The 7,959-nt window shown below is 42.4% G+C and overlaps 1 protein-coding gene across 2 annotated transcripts in view; it reads left to right on the top strand.

The window, feature by feature from the left end:
- The first annotated feature begins 1,009 nt into the window (after positions 1–1,009).
- Positions 1,010–7,959, top strand: part of LMNTD1 (lamin tail domain containing 1) — a 72,329-nt gene continuing 65,379 nt past the window's right edge. The window contains exons 1-2 of one of the 2 annotated variants that reach the window (XM_026502242.4): positions 1,010–2,036; positions 2,926–3,056. The gene's annotated coding sequence lies outside the window, so the exon portion shown is untranslated. Of the gene's footprint in view, positions 2,037–2,117; positions 2,342–2,925; positions 3,057–7,959 lie in introns of those variants that run through there. The other variant, XR_008961577.1, reaches the window with a different exon arrangement.

Raw genomic sequence — 7,959 nt, 5'->3', positions numbered from 1 at the left:
TATCACGACTGAGATTTTGAAGGTTCAGTAAGTACAGAGGACAGTGGGTGTTCCGTTTGAATGGAACCAGGGAAAAGTCCCAAGAAAGACTCACTTGGCCAAAGTTGAGCCCATCATTGAAAAGCCATAAATGGTGTTTAGACAATTTGAAGCATCGTGATTTAATCCTTGATCCCTGCAGTTTCCAAAACAAAAGAAATTTAGTGGAAGAAGTGGCATTCCTTTACATTCATGCAAATTTGTTTCATGCTTGGCATGATAGAAGATATATCTGCTTCTTCCTTTAATCTCTTGTAATAAGACATAGGAGGTAGCCACGGGAAAACTTGACTGTATACTTGTGAAAGAATGGATACCAAAAAAGGAGTGAAAAAAGTCTTAATACTATCATGAAAGCAATTTTGATTTTGTGAACCCCTTGAACGACCTCAGATGCCCCAAGACCACAGTCTGAGAACTACTGTCTTAACTTTTCTAGTTTATGTAGTTTCTTAGATGAATTCTAGAATATTTTTGTCTCATAATTTAGGAAGTAATAATTATGTATTTAAAATCTTGCCTTCTCATTTAAGGATATCCTCTGTCTCCCTAGTTAATAAAATATTTTATAGATACTTTTTTTTAAAGATTTTATTTATTTATTTGACAGAGATACAGCCAGAGAGAGAGAGAACACAAGCAAGAGGAGTGGGAGAGGAAGAAGCAGGCTCCTAACGGAGGAGCCTGATGTGGGGCTCGATCCCAGAACACCAGGATCACGCCCTGAGCAGAAGGCAGATGCTTAAGGACTGCGCCAGCCAGGCACCCCTATAGATACTTTCTCAATAGTCCTGCACTTTTCTTTTTCAGATCTCCTACATCTCTCATTTTTTATCATTCCTAGTTATTTCATATTCTTAGTTGCTATTGTGAATGGGATCTATTTTCCCATTGCATTTTAATTGGTTATTGTTCTCTTATTTTGTATGTGGCCAGTTGGTTACTTTTTATTATGTTAAATAATAAATTTGATATGCTGGTTTTCAAAGAAGTAACTTAAAATTTTGAGGCTGTTTACATGTTAGTATCGATATGATATTCTCAATATTCTGGGATATCTTCAGATATCAGATGAGATACATGATATTCTGAGAAAAATTCATCGTTCGATTTCTAGATTTCAGAGATCTTTTCCGAGGAAGGATCTTGAATATGCTGAATGCCTTTTTGTCATCTATTGAAATGACCATGTTTTTTCCTTAAGGCAAATGCATTGATTAGGACTAGATGACCTCTGTTCTAGAATTCTTCTCATTTAGATAACATCATGAATGTTAGGCCCATTTAGATTATTAACAGAATCAAAGGACATTTTGACTGTGGTTCTCGCCTGTTGAGGTGGAAGGAAGGCTTAACTAGGCGCAAAATGTCCCTTGAGGCTGTTCAGGGGAATGTGGTCAGCATGGACCCATTCCGTGGGCTCAGAAGAGTCAGGACAGGGAGGACAGAACTGGCCCCCCACGGGACCAGCTAGAGGACTGGTAATTCATAGCAGTCTTCCTGAAGCTTCCAGTTTTCCAGGTTCCTTAAACCGCCAAAGTGAATTGGTATCCGGGGACGACTTCTTTAGTCACTTTCCTTCTGCAGGTCTAAAACCGATGCTCATTTTCAGCCCCAAGAGAGCCAGCCCCAAAGACTGGGTAAGTTCTTGGCGTGGATTGGGGCGTGGGGGGGAGTAGACACCGCGCGTTAAAATGAGGCGAATCTGTTCCAGGACACTGGGCCTGTCCGGGCCGTTCCAGGGATCCGGGACGCCCCAGGGTGGGCGCTGCACTCCCCTTCCCCCACGTCCGGTGCACCAGGCCAGGAAGGCGCAGGCCGAGTCCCGGGAAGGCCCTCGCAGCCCCCGCCGCCAGCCCACGGCCCCGCGAGGTTCCGAGGCGCAGGTGGCGCGGCCATCTCTCTCGGCGCACACGGGGTGCGGCCGGGGCGCGGCGGGGAGGAAGCACGTCCCGGCGCCCGGGAAGGGAATAAGGAGGAACCGGCTTCCCGCCCAGGTAGGAGTTAGGGCCGCGCAGGTCTGGCGAGGAGCCCGGCGAGGGGGCGGGGCCTGCGCGGCGCTGGAGGCGGCGCCGCTTCCCGGTCCCTGGGCCGTGGAGGGCGCGCGCGGGCGCCGAAGCCTCGCACTCTCGAGCCCGGCGCGCGCCCCGGCCGGCCCAGAGACCTGGAGGGCGAGCGTGAAGAACGTGCGCGGAGAAGCGGGGACGCACCTCGCCCCGGCGGTCCGGGAGGAGCCTGTGGCGCTACGCCTCGCCGGGTCGGCCCCAGGGGCTCTTGCTGGGGATGATTTCTCTAGGAGCAGGTCGGTGGGGCTGGGGTCCCTACAACTCCATGCGCCTCTGGAAAGTTTTCTTTCTAAGAAAGTGCAGACAAGAGCACTGTGATCCTTGTGGAGAGACTAGGGGAATCCTACCAGAAACGATGTCATTTCAACTTGCTAACAGCCCCGTACTGTTTTCCAGTAGTTTCTTGTATTTGCACCTTGCTAACATTTTCCTAAGGGAAATTTTAAACAATAAAATTTTAAGTGATCGTTTATTATTACTAGGATAGAAATTGGACGTAAGCCTTGAAATAGCCGTTGTAAAGGCACTAAAATTAAAAAGAAAAAAAAAGACTTGAAAATCCGAAGACTCTTCACGGGTTTCATTGTTTCTGCAGTTTTGTTGGTGATTGTAGGTGCTCTTAAAGCCTTAAGTTTATGTTGTTGTCTTTTTATAATTCACATTGATCCAGTGACTTTAAATTTGTTTTATGCCAGTAAAGGAGATGAAGTGCTTTGTGCTCCGTGTTAGTTATGTAAAAATGCTAACGTGGACGAGAAAATTCTAGTCCTGCCATACTACTTAGAGGTTTGTAAGTTCAACTTCTGATTACTTTCCCTAGATCCTGGATGCTTATCCCTGTGACACCATGACTTTGTTCTGTGTCAGAGGCCCAGGATCACAGCCGCAGCCTGGACGCTTTATGTCTTGTATCTGAGCATTATTATGCATGACTTTCAGACTTTTCTAAAGGTAGGTGATCAAGTTGACAAGTCTTCTGGATTTGCTGGAGCCTAAGTTTCGAGTTTTAACAAATAAATGAGGGTCCGTGTTATCCATGCCATATTGATTTTTATGACATTATGAAAGGTAATTTTTTTCAAATGGGAGAATTTAGAGATGTATACGATTTCAACGATAACCTGTTTTTTATGAGTATATTGATGTGATGTCTGGCTCGTGTGAAAAATTACTCTCATTTGTCTTAGTCCTTTTTATTATTATTGGTGGGGGAAAAAAGTGCAAAGTGAAAGATTCAACTTGATGGTCTTTAATACCAGTTTGGTTTATCTATTTGCAAGACATTATGGTCACATCACAAAAGGGGATAACATTGTCTTGCTCTTTCTTTTTCAACTGTATCTTTACGACCTAAATTTGTTGTGCAAGTGTTTGAAAAATAACTTTATCTGCCAAATCCAAAATATTTGAAGGTCCATTAGTTGCTACTAATAGTTTGGTGAACAAACAAGTATTTGTAAGTGCAAATCTAGAGTATATGAATGTAGATTATATAAAGTTGTGATGTAAAAATGTTTTATCATTTTAATAATTTCTACCATGTCAGTGCTCTAAATTTTTCATTTCCAACTTTATTTTTAAAAAAAGATCCCTTCATTAATCTTTCCCCTGGATCTATAATTTGAAAGATTGTGTCTAGCAAACTCCCTTTCCTTGGTAGTAGGAAACAAATTCAGTTATCCATTAGAGGGTTAATAGAAGATTTCCATTAGACTTTCCAAATAATTCACAGAAGACCCCTTAGCACTTTGGGACACATAGGGAGTCAGGAACCTCAAGTTGGGGAGCATTACCCTTCTGAACTGAAATCGTCTATCATTGAACACCAACTTTCTACCGCGGCCTTTGACCTGCTCTCTTTCTTGACTCTACCATTCACCAGCATTATGACCTTAAAAACTCTCTAATCCCAGTTTTCTTTTCTGAAAATGCAGGTTAAAGTAATGCCTTTCTGGAATGTTTCTTGTGAGTCTTAAATGACATAGTGCATATAAAACTATAAGTACAGTAGGCACCTGGCATATGGTAGTCAAAGAAATGCTAGCCACTGTTAATGCCCATTTTTCCTGAGTTCTGAGGATGATTTTACCATGTGGTTAGGTTTATGTCTGTTGTCCATTTCTTGACAAAGAACACAAAACCTCACATAGAAATCATAGGGTGATAGCATAAAAGCTGAATTTGGTCTTTGCATATGTTGATTTGGGTGAGCTCACTTTAAAATAATTAAATACTTTTAAAATCGTTTACCAATATTTTAATTTTTTTAAGATTTTATTTATTTATTGGAGGACAGCAAGAGAGAAAGAGAGAACACAAGCTGGGGAAGGGGCAGAGAGAGGGAGAAGCAGACTCCCCACTGAGCAGAGAGCTGGATGCCATATGGGGCTCTACCCCAAGGATCATGGGATCATGACCTGAACCGAAGGCAGACACTTAACTGACCGAGCCACTCAAGCGCCCCTTTCCCCCCTGTTTACCAATATTTTAAAATTAGTACATTTTACATAAATTCCCAGAGTCCTAGCTTTTCCTGAAAAACAGTTGCAAGACGGGGCTTGCCCACTTTGGACAGAGTCTGCATACACTCCAATTTCCACAAGGCCTCCACTCCCTGCTCGTGCTTCTTCCCACCTGCTTCACTCATGTATTTCACCTCCCTTGCCCTGCAGACGTTGCAGGTTGTGATTTCTGACTCAGAAAATACACCTTACTAATTTGAACAGGTTATTGTGTGGCCAAAACCATAACCCAACTTTTTTTTTTTTAGAGATTTTATTTATTTATTCGACAGAGATAGAGACAGTCAGCGAGAGAGGGAACACAAGCAGGGGGAGTGGGAGAGGAAGAAGCAGGCTCATAGCCAAGGAGTCTGATGTGGGGCTCGATCCCATAACGCCGGGATGACGCCCTGAGCCGAAGGCAGACGCTTAACCGCTGTGCCACCCAGGTGCCCCCATAACCCAACTTTTATCCTTTAAAAAGGAGTAGAGTAATCTTGTATTACAATTTATGAAACATTTTCCTTATTTGATACTTAAATCAACTCAGAATTAGTTCAGACATGCGTTATCATTCCATTTTATAGCTGTGGATGTTGAAGCTTACAGGTTTGTACTAAAGCTTAAATTAGTGTTCTGATGACGAAGTTGTTTTGGGTTCTCACTAATGCCACTTTTTATTTTACTTTTTTTTATCTTTTATTAGATCTTATTTATTTATTTGTCAGAGAGAGAGAGAGAGAAAGCACAAGCAGGGGGAACAGTAGGCAGGGGGGAAGCAGGCTCCGCGCTGAGCAAGGATCCCAACGCAGGACTTGATCCCAGGACCCTGGGATCATGACCTGAGCTGAAGGCAAACACTTAACCAACTGAGCCACCCAGGCATCCCACTAATGCCACTTTTTAACTATGGAGAAATTTGCTAGGAAATGATAGCCTTTCTTTCGGTCTCAACATTTATTTTAAGTGAGTACTTTTATCCCCATAATTACAAACTAAGAAAATGAGTGGTAGAAAGAATACATGTGTGGAAGTACATTGGTAGTCCTTGTTCTCCCTCTCTTCAGAGCATCTTTAAGCAAATTGAAGGGAACAAAACATTGATTATGGCTCATTCAAAACAGACAATACATATAACTAAACAAGCTCTGTTTTAAGCCATACTTTATTACCTGTTATTGGAAAGCTGAAAGGGATATGTGTCCAGTTCATCTGGTCTGCAGTTAAGCTAGACCAGAGATTTCTGTGAGTGTGTTTTAAAGTTCTGTGAGAAAGGAGATACCCAAAACGTGTGGGGATTCACCTGGTATCTCTGTGAAGTTGTTTTCTATGGCAAACACACTTTTTAGTGGGCTTCTTTTAACAGGGAGCCTTTATTACATTCACAGTCATGCCAAGAAGATAATCTATACAATAAGATAAAAGCAGGGGTAGTTCATTTGTGGGTGTAGTAACTGTATGAGATCCTCATGGTGTGTGTGAGAGAGAAGGTCAAGCCAGCCATTCAGAGGGTTTGGGGAAGCAGCTAGGCCAAGACAACAGGACATCCTGCAGCAGACAAGAGTTTACGGTGTTCCAACACCTGTCAGGAGCCAGTGGAGGTTAAAGACACAGGGAGTGGTGACGAAAAACTTTGGGTGAGTTTAGTTAGGGGTGTCAGAAAGAGCCAGATCGTTCAGGGTCTGGAGAACGCAGTAAGAATATGGATTTTGAGGGCTCGTTAGCAGGAAACTAATGTGATCTGATTTTCTGTGTTGTGATCATTCTGGCTGCCAGGTGGAGAGGGACAATGTAGGAAGCTGACCTGTTGACCTTCCAGTATGTCTCTTCCATTGTAGGCAGGAGCTCCTTTCGATTCTGACTTAGACTTTTCCTGGTGAAGTTGAAACAGCTTAGCAGAGGTGGGTGCATTGAGGGAAGGATCCTCCAATATGTTCTGCAAAAATATATGATGAATGTTTTTAAAAGTAAGAATCGGGGTATTACAATATTGCTTGGCTTTGAGGAAAGCCACCTGCTACTTTCTGTATATAATGGTATTTTGAGGTTCTCCTGGTTAATATGTTTAACATGTATATTTATCTTAAAAGTCTGAAGTTATTATTTCTTTTTTTTCTAATAATAATTTTTTTATTATATTCTGTTGGTCACCATACAATACATCCCTGGTTTTTGATGTAAAGTTCCATGATTCATTAGTTGCGTATAACACCCAGTGCACCATGCAATACATGCCCTCCTTACTACCCATCACCAGCCTATCCCATTACCCCACCCCCCTCCCCTCTGAAGCCCCCAGTTTGTTTCCCAGAGTCCATAGTCTCTCGTGGTTCATTCCCCCTTCTGTTTACCCCCCCTTTCTTCTTCCATTTCTTCTCCTACCGATCATCCTACTTATGTTCCATAAATGAATGAAACCATATGATAATTATCATTCTCTGCTTGAGTTATTTCGCTTAGCATTATCTCCTCCAGTGCCGTCCATGTTGCAGCAAATGTTGAGAAATCGTTCTTTCTGATGGCTGAGTAATATTCCATTGTATATATGGACCACATCTTCTTAATCCAGCCATCTGTTGAAGGGCATCTCGGCTCCTTCCACGATTTAGCTATTGTGGACAATGCTGCTATGAACATTGGGGTGCATATGGCCCTTCTCTTCACTACGTCTGTATCTTTGGGGTAAATACCCAGTAGTGCAATGGCTGGGTCATAGGGTAGCTCTATTTTTAACTTTTTAAGGGACCTCCACACTGTTTTCCAAAGTGGCTATACCAACTTGCATTCCCACCAACAGTGTAAGAGGGATCCCCTTTCTCCACATCCTCTCCAACAGTTGTTGTTTCTTGTCTGGTCAATTTTTGCCATTCTAATTGGCATAAGGTGGTATCTCAATGTGGTTTGGATTTGAATTTCCCTGATGGCTAATGATTTTGAACATTTTTTTCATGTGTCTGTTAGCCATTTGTATGTCTTCATTGGAAAAGTGTCTGTTCATATCTTCTGCCCATTTTATGATTTATTTGTTTCTTGTGTATTGAGTTTGTTTGAGAAGTTCTTTGTAGATCTTGGATACCAGTCTTTTATCTGTAGTGTCGTTTGCAAATATCTTCTCCCACTCCGTGGGCTGCCTCTTAGTTTTTTACTGTTTCCTTGGCTGTGCAGAAGCTTTTTATCTTGATGAAGTCCCACAAGTTCATTTTTTCTTTTGTTTCTCTTGCCTTTGGAGATGTGTCATGAAAAAGGTTGCTGTGGCCGATGTTGTAGAGGTTGCTGCCTATGTTCTCCTCTAGGATTTTGATGGATTCCTGTCTCACATCGAGGTCTTTCATGCATTTGGAGTTTATCTTTGT

This window comes from Ursus arctos, unplaced genomic scaffold (assembly GCF_023065955.2).
Source record: "Ursus arctos isolate Adak ecotype North America unplaced genomic scaffold, UrsArc2.0 scaffold_26, whole genome shotgun sequence".
Taxonomy (NCBI): domain Eukaryota; kingdom Metazoa; phylum Chordata; class Mammalia; order Carnivora; family Ursidae; genus Ursus; species Ursus arctos.
This window is presented reverse-complemented; position numbering and strand designations above follow the sequence as displayed.